This window comes from Suricata suricatta, chromosome 1, assembly GCF_006229205.1.
Source record: "Suricata suricatta isolate VVHF042 chromosome 1, meerkat_22Aug2017_6uvM2_HiC, whole genome shotgun sequence".
NCBI lineage: Eukaryota > Metazoa > Chordata > Mammalia > Carnivora > Herpestidae > Suricata > Suricata suricatta.
This window is the reverse complement of record NC_043700.1, coordinates 61,038,093-61,052,174: the sequence shown is the minus strand read 5'-3', so window position 1 is coordinate 61,052,174 and position 14,082 is coordinate 61,038,093. Positions and strand designations below refer to the sequence as shown.

Below are 14,082 nucleotides of genomic sequence, written 5' to 3'. Positions count from 1 at the left end.
TGTGAACTTCCCTGGCTAGGAGACAGGTGGAATGAAGTGGGACTAACACTGTAATTAAAAAAAAAAAAATAGTAGTGGCTCATGTAGCAGAGATGGAGGCTTGCATGTTTTGTGATTTGCGCAGTGAGTGTCCTTCTATTTTTCTGTGCTCAGAAACGATTAAGGGATAGCCTTGGTCTTGCTCACTCCATCAGAGTCATTCACAGGGACTTTGGCTGGTGTGGATGTGCTCTGAGGTTTACAGCGAGGAAGAAGCAGCCTTGCCACGAATGCCAGGTCAGCAGCCAGCTGAGCGCTCGGGACTACTGCTTTGCTTTCTTGGTAGGCATCTTCATCAGTTTTTCTTCCTTCCTTAATTGGAATACTTGAATGCTTTATCACTAAGTATGGTGCTTGCTGTAATTTTTCATAAATGCTTTTAACAAAGTTAAGAAAATTGATTTCTATTCTTACTAAGAATTTTGATCACAGAAGGATGTTAGGCTAACCTGTTACGGAACAATGACTGAATGATGAATAGAGACTCAAGACTACCGGGAAGGCCTAGAGGATTATTTCCAATGTGTCCTGTTTCCTAGGTCTCCCTATCTTCGGGCTTTTTGCCTTCCAAAGTATCTCCTTTTTTGACATCTTAATCATATTTCTAAAACATAAATCATCACATTACCTTAAAGCTTATTGAGTCACTCCCCAGGACTTACATAAGAAATTCTAAAATCCTCTGTGTAAAAGTGCCTCCAAGGTATAATCCCCTATTTATATCTCTAACTGTACTTCTTGTAATTCTTTCAAACATCTTTCAATTTGTTTATATCAAAATATTCATTAATTAAACAAATATTTGATGGTCACTGATCACTGCCAAATGGGGTTCTAAATATTATGAATACAGTGGTAAATAACAAAATAAAATTATAACCCTCATAGAATACCATAGAGGGAGAGACAGAAAAACAACTCCTATCATATCTTTAATGTTTTTTAAAGCCAATGTGAAAAACTGATGAGTATTGAAGAGTAACAATGGATTATAATAAATTCAATCAGAAAGCCACACTCGAATTGCTGCTCTCTTGACTGGGGCATATGATCAGAGCCCATCATACCTTTACAGATGAGTTTTTCCCTCAACTAAGAAAGAGAGAACTTTAGAAGCAATTTGTTCTTTCGGAAGGAACAACAGTACCTGATAGCATTTTACACCAGAACTATGCCAACTCTGACTCATTGCGTCATTTAATAAACAGGAACTTGGATCATCTCATCAATCTACAGGACATCTTACTATATGTTGACATCATGCTATTTGAACTGGAAAAGGGGGAAATGTCAATATTCCAGATGCTTTGGTGAGATACCAGAAGATTAATCATAAATCCATGGAAAATACAGGGGTCTGTCAGTTCATTCAAGTGTCTGGGGGCGGAGGGTGGTAAAATGGTCTTCAACATATCATGATTTCGCTTCTTAATGAAGTACATGTTTCTGCATCTTGTAATCTTTCCTGAAAGACCACAATGCTTAGTATTTGGAAAACATGTTATCACATTTCTGAATGATCTAGACTTGTCTGTCCACTTGTGGTGGAGCCTAGAAAGAAGAGAAGAGATTCTACAGGAAACAGAGACTGAAGTTTAAGTAGCATTTCCATTTTTGCCTCTATGATCCAGCAGCCCCAGTGATATTTAAATCCTCTATACATATGATCTATGGAGACTGTAGCTGCTTTGATAGGAAATTTACAACAAAGCCTCAGAATTCTAGAACAAATGCAACCCAGTGTTTGGAAAGTCATTCTCCTTTGAGACACAGTTCCTGGTTTGAACATCTGATTACCGGACACTGGGAGAAATTAGGAATTGAGAAACTCATTATAAGCTGAGACTTATGAGATCAATTCAAAATGTAGATTATACATTGTGGCATTACACATTCAACTTGAATATACTTATTTTTGGAGTATCTCCTAAAAGCCAAAGGAAGTTATATAAACAAGATGTTCACACTTCTTCTGGTCCTGTTCTCCCCTCAACCTACATCTAAGCTTTCATGAAAAGTTTCTATGATCAATTTTTATTTGGGAGGAAAAACTTAAGAGTATGATTTACAAATAATTTTGCATGACATGCTGACATTAACTGGAAGTGGACTTCTGTAGCAGTGGAGATATAGAAGATATGAAAAATACTATCAACAGATTTGAACTGACATTTATAGAATAATATACCCAACAATGATAGAAAATATATTCTTCTCAAGTGCACATGCAACATTCATCTGGTTAGATCACTTAATAGGTTCTTAAAAATATCTCAATAGGGGTGCCTGGGTACTTAGTCGGTTGGGCAGCCTACTCTTAATTTCAGCTCAGGTCATGATCTCCCGGTTTGTGAGTTCAAGCCCCACCTCAACCCTCTCTTTCGCATGCACAAAATAAATAAATTACCTTTAAAAATATTAAATGGCTAAGACTCAATCTAGCATATAGATCTCAAATGGAGGTGGTTTTTTCCCTACAGGGACACTTGGCAAATGTTTGGAAACATTTTTGATTTTCACAACTGAGGGTATTTCTAGCATCCAACAGACAGATGCCAGGAAGCTGTTAAATATTCTACAATGCACAGATGGCATCCCACAACAAAGATTTATCTGGTCTAAAAAGTCAGTAATGCCAAGGTTGAGAAACCTGATCTGGCATAAAAGATCTCTACACCCAAATGCTATGAGACCCAACTGAGAGAAACTTAAAAGGATTTAAATCAGTTGAAAGTTATAATAGCTCATGGATTATTATGATGAGTATTCTCTTTGTTAGTTTGTAGATTCAATATAATTCCAATAGGAATTAAATAAATAAATAAAAATATATAAATAATAATAAATAAAACTAAAATTAAAATAAATAACTAATAAATATAAATAGATAAATAAATAAAATTAAATAAATAAATTAAATTAAAGCTTCATCAAGTATTTTTTTATTTTTTATTTTTTTAATGTTTTATTTATTTTTGATACAGAGAGAGACAGAGCATGAGAGGGGGAGGGGCAGAGAGAGAAGACACAGAACTGGAAGCAGGCTCCAGGCTCTGAGCTGTCAGCACAGAGCCTGATGCAGGGCTCGAACCCACGAATGTGAGATCTGACCTGAGATGAAGTCGGAGGCTTAACCGACTGAGCCACCCAGGCGCCCCTATCAAGTATTTTTTTAAAGAAAGAGACAAATTTATTTTTAAAATGTTATAGAATCCTACAGGATCTAAAATAGCTAAAGGAATCTTGAAAGAAAGAGAAAAAACTAGAGTCATTATTCCACCTGATTTCAAGACTATAGCGCAGCACTGCCATACAAACAGATACTTGGACAGAATGGACTCTAGAAATAGACCCACTCATATACCATCAATTGATTTGCAGCTAAGGTGCCAAGTTCACTCAGTGAACCAAGGCAAGCCTTTTTATTTTTATTTTTTTAATGCTTATTTACTTATTTCGAGAGAGAGCAAGAGAGCACAAGCCAGGGAGGGTCAGAGAGAGAGAGGGAGATAGATAGAGAATCCCAGACAGGCTCCACACTCAGTGAAGAGCCCAATGAGGGGCTCCCTCCCACTACCCCAAGATCATGACCAGAGCCAAAATTAAAAGTCAGACACTCAACTGACTGAACCACCCAGGCTTCCCCAAGGAAAGCCTTTAAAACAAATGTTTCTATACTATAGCTAAATATCTGCATGGGGAAAACAAAACAAAGCAGAAAAGAGTTGTCCCTATCTCACACCAAACACAAAAATAATTTTGATGGATCATGTACCTAAGCACTAACCAAAATCTTGATAATTAATTAAGTGAATTTTCCTAAAAATATAAACTTTATGCTTCTCAAAAGACACCACTAATAAAATTGATAAAAAGCCACAGACTGGGGAAAAATATTTATAACACATGTGACAAAGGATTTGCACCATAATACATAAAAAAAGCCTACAAACCAGTAGTAAAATGACAAACATTGCAATTTTTTAAGTGAGCCCAAGATTTGGACACTTCAACACAAGAGATATACTAATGCTCAGCAAACACACAAAAGGACATAAATTAAAGCCCTAAGTGAGATACCATTTCACACCCAGTAGGATGTCTAACATGAAGAGGACTAATCCCACTGCCGATTGGTAAAGATATGGAGCAAATGGTAACGGCACCTTGAACTTCCTTGGAGAGCTCTTCCCTTCTACTCTCAGGCCATCTGTTTCAGGTGGAGTGGAACCTACATGTAGACTTTTCTGGTAGGCAGAAGATTTGAGCCTGGCCAAGTAAAATCTTGGGAGATAATTAAGAAATATTACAGGATCCAAGCTGGTCAACTAAAGTTAGGAAAGTCAGACCTGGATCTTTTAATTCTTGAGAAAGCAATGTTGATTTTTGTATTGACACATGAACTGGTACACTGTAAACATGTTACTATTGGTGGTCATTGTGATCATCACTGTAACAGAACCTTCAGGAAAAGAAAGCTACAGCAGAGTTACATGGAGCCAAGAGGTGGAAAGACAGATCATTTTGGCACTGAATAGAGCAATACATGAGCTTGCTCTACCCCTGGATTTGTCAGTTAGGAAAAACAATAAATTCTTCTTTACCTCAAGCCAATTTGAATCCTATTTTTTTACTTGCAACTAAAGTCTTGATTAGAACACAAATAAACCACATTCAATTTTTTCATTGCCGGTAGACAAAACTAATCTATAATACATGTTAGGATCTATCTGTGCGCTATATTCTTTTTTATGCAAAAGTTGAAGGGGCATACACTTTTTCTGCTTTGTAACTAAAAGATTTCAAAAAGTTTCTTCTAAAAAGATATAAGATACATGATAATATGCTATACCTATTTTAAGCTGACACTTCACTTCTAGAGAAAAAAATCAGTAGTTAAAATGAATGTGACCACTTGATCAAATTATAAAGGACCCAGCAGTACCACAAGAAATAAAAATCCATTATCTAAAGTGGTTGGAATAGAAAATGAACAGGAATATAGCAATGTGTATTACTTTCAGGCAGAAAAATCAAAGTATAACCAAGTTATTCTTGCTGCTGGTTGAATGAAATTGCTGGATTTAGAAAAATCTAATTCTATGGAAGTCTGAGCATATCTGATATAGAGACAACTTAGAGTTTGAGAGAGAATAATCATCAAGAAAATATTTTCTAAAAGCCTGTAACGGTTGTATCAGCCATCTATCATAAAGAAAAATGAGAATTAGGTATGATGTTCAGCATCAAATTTGTCAGTCAATTGTAGTACAAAAGCCACAACTTTCAGAACTAAAATATAATGAATAAATATTATCAATGATGATAATCAATCAAAATTTCAAAGACAAAGAAACAAAATAGGCTAACATTATAATATTAAAACACAGTAATAGTCCAGTTCATTCTATATTATTCTTGTCATAATTTCTTTTGTTTAGGTTCTAAATCAGGCATATAGATCTAGCTCAGATAATAAGAAAAACATATTTTTTCTCCTTTTCTTATTAAGAAAAAACATTTATTTATTTATTTATTTTAAATGTTTACTTATTTATTTTGAGAGAGTGAGAGAGAGTGCAGGAGGGGCAGAGAGAAAAGGAGATAGAGAACTGCAAGCATGCTCTGCACTGTCAGCACTGAGATCCTGAACTGAGCCAAAACCAAGAGTCGAATGCTTAATGTGCTGAGCCATGCAGCCACCCCAAGAAAAATATTTAATAGAGTTTAATAACAAGCATTTGCTAAAAGGTTATTATTATTAAGTACCATGCTATTTTCTTTAAATGCATTATCATATTTAATCCTTACAATAACCCTGTGTTATAGATTTCTTTAAAGTCATTGTAAAATTGAAGAAACTGAGAATTACTAAAGTCAAATAAATACCTGTCACACGTTACACAATAAATTGGTTTGTCTCACTTAAGATTCCAAATACAAGTCAAAACAACAGAAAATTTCTTTGACATAAATTTAGGCACAATGAGTGTGGGAAAAGATCCTCAAATTTAGGAACTACAGAAATAAAAATACACCGAATTAAAGAAAACTCAGTTCTCAACTTTCTGCTACTGGCTTTCACTTAGTTTTAATAGATTGCTCTTCAGGTGTGTAATCTGCATACATGAAATCTTTAAAACTCAAGTACTGATAATGTTCCTAATCCTGTTGGAAGAAACAAAGCTCATTTTCCACTTTAAACATTTCTAAAAATCTAAATTATGGTCTGATATGAAAATAAAACCATCAAATTAGTACAAATCATCTTGGAGAAAACTACAATCATAGATTTGGCAATAGATGTGGAGAAAGGTAGGCTTTGTAAAATTAATTTCTGTTTATAACAAAGCTTTGAATGTGGTATATTTCTATTTCCTCCTAGTTTACATTCACACTTTACACATCTGCTTAAGAAAGTCACAGAATGTGATAAACAAATGTAACGAGGATTTTAAAAACGAATTACTTCATTTCCCTTCAGCAGCGTAGGCTATTATTTTTGCTTCCAGCGCATACATCCATTCATATTCTACCCCTGGATTCTCTCCTCATCCATCTTCATGGTCCCGTCAGTCCCGAGGTGCTAGCATAGCCATGTGCATGCTGCCCAGTGCCCAGCAGTGAACTGAGCCATTGTGTTGGAGAGCATCATCTTGGAATATTACAGTGGCACGTGTTTCAGAAGAGAAGAAACATTTTCCAGACATCTCCCACCGTGATTAACATGTGACTTTCTTCCCAGTCTTTTCTTGAAGATACCAAAGTTCCGAGGTTAATTTGCTCATAATAAACCATTTGTTTCCTTAACGCTCATCTTAATATCCATCATTATTTATTTGGACCACAAAATCTCATTACTTCAGTTGAAATTTTCCCAAATATAAATTATATGAACGTGAATAGAATTTTTTGTTGGGGGGGCACAATTGCTTATAAATAGTTATTCATGGCATTGTAAAATATTTCAAATCATAGAAAGCAAGGGAATTTTCTTTTTTATTTTATTTTCTTTTTTATTTTAATTATTCTTTTTAAGAAACAAATAGACACATTTTATTGCATTATTATATTCAATAATAATTATATTTTTCCTGTTGTGCCCAGTGCTGTTAATGCTTTTACCATTGTATTCACTGTAAACTTTTTGACTCCAAAAAAATTAAAAAAATTTTTTATGTCTAATAACTCCAATACAAAGAATTCTCAATAAAACAAATAACTGAAAGAAGAGAGAAGCAAAAGACATAAACAGACAATTCACAGAAGATGAAATTCAAACATTAACAGGCATATAAAATGATCTTCGATGTCTCTAGTATTAAGAACAACACAAAGTAAAATCATAATCAAGATGCTATTTTTAACTCATCAGATTGGTGAAAATTAGAAGAGTGAAAACATTCCCTGCTGACAATGTTTCAGAAAAACAAAAGGGCAACCTACTAAAATTGTTTTAGAAAGCAATCTGTCAATAACTGTTGCTATAAAAAGACATACACCCTTTGACTCAAAAGTATCATTGTTTTTTTAATCTCACCTCCAGAAATAAATAAAACAATACCTTTATAACGTATACATTATAAAACATAAATACATTATAAATAAAACAATACCTTTGCATGTATACATTATAAAAATATGTATACAAAGTTGCCTTTTGTAGCATGATGGCACCAGAATGTCTATCAACTGGGGAATGTTGAATAAATTATGTGCTCCGAAGCTGTAAAAAGTATATCTATATCCACTGACCTGAAGAGGTGTTAAAGTGTACTGTAACTAAAAACAAAAAAAAAAAGTTGGAGTGTAGCAGGTAAAAAATGCTTCCATTTTAAACAAAACAAAATTTAAAAATTTACATGTGTTATATATCCAAATAAGAATATCCTTGGAAAGGCCATGGGGCAAGAAGGAGCCATTTTTATATATATACACACACACACACACCTGGGGCTTTGAACTTGGTTAATACAGGGAATAAGATCAGACATGGTTGAGAAGTATTAGATCATTAATCTTTTTACTGATAAAAGTCTGTATAATTTTTGTCATTAAAATAAGTTTGCATTATCTTTCATAATTTTCAAATCTAAAGTAGAAAGACTTTAAAAAAACAAAGCTGTGGTGATGATATAAGGCCAATTTCAATGTTGAAAAAATCTCAACACGATCTGAAGCCAGAGGAGTATGATATTGTGGCTATGAAGTGAGTCACACCCATAGCTCCAGAGGACTTGCAGTTCTGCTCTGTGGGTGGCTACTGCCAAGCATTCAGATTTGAAAATTGTGGGATGCTGCATCAGCTCACATCAGCTGAATTCAGAAGGAGGCCTCCTCCCTGAAGAAGAGAGTTTCCATGTGCTTAGGGAGGGACTGACGCATTGGAAAGAGAGAAAATCGATGGAACAAAGTTGTGGAGAGTTGAGTCAGGAGATGGTGCCATCAGACCCTTCCTGAGAGGAAAGCTTAGAAAGAGGAGGGACAGTTCTTATTCATGAATGCAAGTCAAGAAGTTCAGGACTCTTCAATCTTTATCCTTCAGCAAGAACAGCTGGTGATGACGTAGTACTTACCTTTTGCTGGACACTGTTCTGAGGACCTTATCTTTTTTAACTCACTTAATTCTCCAACAAGCACAAGAAGTTGGTCCTATTGTTATCCTCAAAATAGCTGAGAGACGGAGAAGTTAGTAGTCTATGGTCTCACAGCCAAGTAAGAGGCAGAGTGGAATTTGAACCCAGATAGTCTGGCTCCCTAAGATCTCTCAACAACAGCTTCATATACTTCCTAGAATATGTCAAATTACTTGATACCTTCAAGTCTAAAAGATTTCCCCTTTGTATGGAATATTCTTTTCCCCTCATGCAATATTAACATTTCCTTTTCCAGTCTCTTCACTGCCTAAGACCCAACACCTGCTATTTTTCATAATACTTACAGCAATGCTCTAGGAATATGTTACAGTATTAAATGACAGAAAACTGCCAATATTTGAACAATTTTGACCTACAAAAGTGGCCATCTCATATGTTTCAATATAATATGTGTCTGCGTTTGTGAATATTATAGACCTATCTTTCCCACTGAAGAGGAGCCTCCCAGTGTCCCGTGGTTTTCAAAAACTTGTTTCTCCAACGTCTATCAGAATATCTTTTGCATAGTCTATATTCATTAAACAGAAAGTAGACATAAAGATAAAGAGAAATTCTGAAGTAGAAAGAGATGCAGAAGTAGAAAGATGATAAAGCAAAGACTCTGAGGGCATGAGAATTGAGGGTGCAGAAATCAGTGTATCATTTAGTCAAATTCTTAAGAAGAGGCATCAACATTGTTCATAAAGTACATATTTCTATTGTACCTTTAGCGTTAAAGACACTCTCACGCCTATTGATTAATTGATGTTATTTCCTATTTCAATGCTGAAGGACACAAATCCAGAAGAAGCAGAAATTCTAAATGAGTGGGAAATATAAAATCTAATTGAAGTCATTCTTTAAAAATGGAAAATGACGTGAATCAGTCTTATGAATGCTTGGAAAGTGCACTTAAGATCAAGGAGACAATAATGAAAGAAGAGCTTTCAGTGGAAAGTTTTCAGGATGAAGACGGTACTCAAAGCAGTGTTCTCTCTTCCACTGATTACATGGAAGGTAGAGAAATAGTCTTTACAAATATTGGATGTGGCTAAACTAAATAGAAGTTTTAATATAAATGTGAAACAGCACCAGTATCTATAATCCATTTGTTTTATGAGGGAAGAAATAAATTTTTAAGATACACTCATAAGGGCAAAGCTGGAAAGGGTTAGAAGGAGGATGACTGATATTATGGGCATACGTGACATTTTAGTTCTCAGCATTGTGATTTATAAATTCTATAGTTCATGAACAAATCCATACAGTATGCCACAGCCTCTGAGTGGATAACCTGGCCTCTTAGATACCTGAGGTGAATACGACCTCCTATCTTCTGCTTTCTTCTTTAAATTCAAATATCATTATCACTTCTCTCCTTACCGCCTCAAAGCTTCTATGAAGTTTACCCTTTCATTCTTCTTAACTCGAAGTCGCTGTTTCCTACAGTGCTCTGCACTTACTATATTTCTGCCTTCATCTTTAAAAATTCATAGCATTCTTTCTCCATTGATTTCTAAGCCGGATTCATACCTCTGTCTCCCCTAATCTTAAATACTCGCTGGGTGCCTGGGTGGTTCAGTCAGTTAAATGTCTTTGGCTCAGGATATGATCTTGTGTTCACGAGTTCAAGCCCCTCATCAGGCTCTGTTTCTGACGACCTGGAGCCTGGAACCTGCTTTGGATTCTGTGTCTCCCCCTCTCTCTGCCCCTTCCTTGCTTGTGCTCTTTCTCTCTCTCAAAAGTAAATAAATATCTTTTAAAAACTTACATAACTGTTAACTTTTTAAACACTGCACCATTAGTGGTAAAAATTCTCAAAAGTCCTGTATTATATCACTGTCTTCATTTTCTCACCAGTAACTCATCCTTACCCATTGGCTTCTACCATCCCCCCGTTATTCAGTGCATCTGTTCTCTTGAAGATTTCAGAAAAAAAAAAGAAAGGATAGTTAATGGGGTAAGACCTCAGACATCATGAGAAGTTATACAAGCACAGAAACAAGGTTACAAGAAAGTCTTGAAAAGGGGAAGCAGTGTCAAAATTACGTGAAAACGCCTGGAGAGCCGAATGGGGAGAAAGGCTTGGTAAAGCCACACCCACGAAAGAGTATTGCTAGTCGATCTGTAATGACACTATTCTGGGAAACAGTACTGCAGAAGAATCTGACCTTTGTGAGAACCAGCAAAAGAAAACCTGGAGAGTCAGTCTTGACTGGAAACTCATGAACTACTTTTATCAACTACAAAGAGAAGTCATTATCACAATAACTAAAAGTATCTGTATAAGAAAGTACGCATAGAGGCCATGCATTTACTGTATAATTTCAGATATTTTGGTTGTGACGAGTATAAAGGAAAGTAGAAAAGGGAGAGAAGGATAAAAGTGACATGCAAACTGAAGAGACGATAGTCTGAAGTTTCCATGTGTTTAAGAAGCCTCTAATATCTGTTATCCTGAGGTGAGGAATCCAAGTTCAAAAAACTCTGCTAGTTTTCACCATGTATCTAAAAACTGGGATGGGGGCTCCTGGGTGGCTCAGTTGGTTAAGCATCCAACTTCCGCTCAGGTCATGGTCTCACCGTTTGTGGGTTTGAGCCCCATGTCAGGCTCTGTGCTGACAGCTCAGAGCCTGGAGCCTGCTTCAGATTCTGTGTCTCCCTCTCTCTCTCCCCTTTCCCTACTCATGCTGTTTCTCTCTGTATCAATAATAAAACATTAAAAAATTAAAAAAAAAAAAACCAAAAAACTGGGATGAGTTCTTCCTTTCTCAAAGGCTCTGTATTAAGTTTCCTTAACTTCCTTACCACCCATATGACTTTGTAGGCATTGGCCCACAGGTGGATCAGCATTTGTTACCTGAAATGGCTTGTCACAACTGATTTGGTAACTGCCATTCTCAAGTAAGAAGCCCAATTATAACCAGTTATAACTTGGTAAGAGGAAGGACAGTTTCTTATAAGATAATAACAGCAAGATAACCTGGCCATGGAAAACACAGAAATTTAGCAAGAGTTGTTCAATTCTGGGGGTAGGCAGAAGGGCCACAAGAATCAGATATTATTTTTAAATGTTTCACTTTCATTTACAAAAGTGGGATATATAAAATCGTTGTTTAGATAGTGTAAGGAATAGCTTCCTTATATATCCAGAAAAATAGAATGTAAAAACAAAATAAAAAATAATCCCAAACAGATAACCACAATACGTTTTCCTTCATCAGTTCATGCAGTCGTTAACCATTTCTTGCTGGAGCCTGGGTTAGTCAGCACACTGGGGCCATTTCTCAACTAAAACTGAGAAGTTTCCTCAGACATCCTGATGCAGGCCACTGACACAGTCTGAAAGTTGTCTAAATGATGTCTGCTCAGAAGCCTGTCCTCAGAGCCTATTCTCTGAATGGTCAATATTAGACCAAGGTTTTTTAAGTTTCCTAGAGATCTTGGAAATTACCTTCTAGCTGACGTACCACAAAACATGATTAGTCTTGAAACAAAGCTTTCCATAATCATGATTCAACTGAGGTAATAAAATTTAGTTTCTGGTAATGATAAAATTATGTAAGAGTAAAGGTAGTCTATTTCATCAGTAAACCTATTTAAGTTTAGAAAAAAAACAAGCTCAGAACCAAATACAAGCTTTTTTACATTTAACATTGATGAATCAGAAGATACAGGCTTTTTTAAAAAAATTAAAATTATTAAACTGGCCCTGTTTGCTACAGAATTATCTTAATTATAGAAGCCTGCAATCTTAAAACATTTTTGAGTTAGTATTTGTAGGCAAGTAAATTTTAGATATAGTCCAACCTTGGCTAGAAAAAAAATGACCTCTGTGGGCTGGATTTATTCCTCAGGCAAACAGTTTATTATGTCTACCTAGTACAAATGGGCTCCCATTAACTAAAGACCAGGGGTCTTTAAATTTTTCTTTACATATTCCCAGAAAATTTATAGTGATATCAAAAATTTTTTATTATTAATTTAAAGACAGAACATCTGTCATACTTTTAATATTGCCTTTCAAAATAAAATTGTTATATCTCATTTTTAATATATCTGATGGAATTAGAATGACATATCAAATCTGAAAGGAATAAATGAATTCTGACTAAATGAAGCGAGTTCTCTAAAGTTCAGGGCACCATGCCCTAGATTGTCCTAGACTGCAGTAGGGGGAATATTTTGCCCTGGACCTCTATTTCATAAGTTCTGCTATTAACAGAGCAGTTTTTTAATCTAGTTTGTGGAAATTGGCATCAAAAATAAAACAAGGTATTGGACCAGAAGTAAAATGGAAGGTAGTACAGATATATTAATTGTTATATTGCCTTTTATATGCACTATTTATACAGTAGATCTCACACAATATACTAAAGTTAGGTTAATCGACATCTAGTAAGTTCATGGTAGCCGTATATACTGTCAGAGAGAGCCAAGAACACCAAAGATAAAAAAGCAGATAAACAGCCTGTAAGTGACAACAAACAGGGGTTTTACACCCAAATGAAATCATGCATGTGGGTGTGCATTATCCAGGAATCTGGTCGCATGTAAAGGAATCTGTGTTTTTTATGAACCTAAATAAATAGCACAAAAAATTAAACACTCTATTGGTCTTTCAGAAACAAACATGGAGCTTTAACTTCCTCTACCTTGAAATCATACAAAGTATAATTTCATACAATAGACACAAATTAATGAGAATCTTTACTTTCTTTTTCAGGAGGAAACTGAAAGTGTCTTTCATAAATCTTGAAGAACCATTTCCAAAATCCATAGTTGGATAAGGCATAGAGACACATCAGGACTTGTAAACTGGATGAAATAAAATTCTGCCATCTTCAGTATTTCTTACTGTTGTTCTTTGCTTTGCTCTCCCGAAACTCTAAGCAACAATGCTTTGACAATAGTTGAAGCATAGGAGGAAAGAACTTGTTAAACAAAAATGTCATCATTTCCATCACTCCAATCCACAATACATCTTGAATTCAGAACATACTTGCATGGGTTAAAGTAACTTTCTAATTGGCCCTACTTTTACTAAAATTAGCAACAAGGCAAGGAAAAATAATGATTTATTGCTGGTTCTTGGTGATTGTATTAAAGAAGAGTTTTCCAGAATCAATATTTTGAAATGTTCTTGTTTGGCAGTCTGAAGATTTCACAATTGGCGATGAATGGTAACAGTAGGCTAGGTGAAAGGTATGACTTTTTTTGAAAAGTGCTAAGAGAGGGAATTATGAAAGAAGATATGGAATAAAATTCACAAGGGTATTCTCAGGCAGATCAATTTTAGGAACAAAAACATAGATTTAAGGATTTGTAAATAGATTCACTTAAAATCTTCCATGCTTATATGCCACTTGGAGTCTTCAAGTCCCACCCCCTGCAAGGTCCATCCACC

The 14,082-nt window shown here is 35.3% G+C and overlaps 1 long non-coding RNA gene across 1 annotated transcript; it reads left to right on the top strand.

The window, feature by feature from the left end:
* The first annotated feature begins 207 nt into the window (after positions 1-207).
* Positions 208-13,522, top strand: LOC115300080. The gene is made up of 2 exons (XR_003912505.1): positions 208-321; positions 13,402-13,522. It is a non-coding gene; the product is annotated as an uncharacterized LOC115300080 (long non-coding RNA).
* Positions 13,523-14,082: the final 560 nt, after the last annotated feature.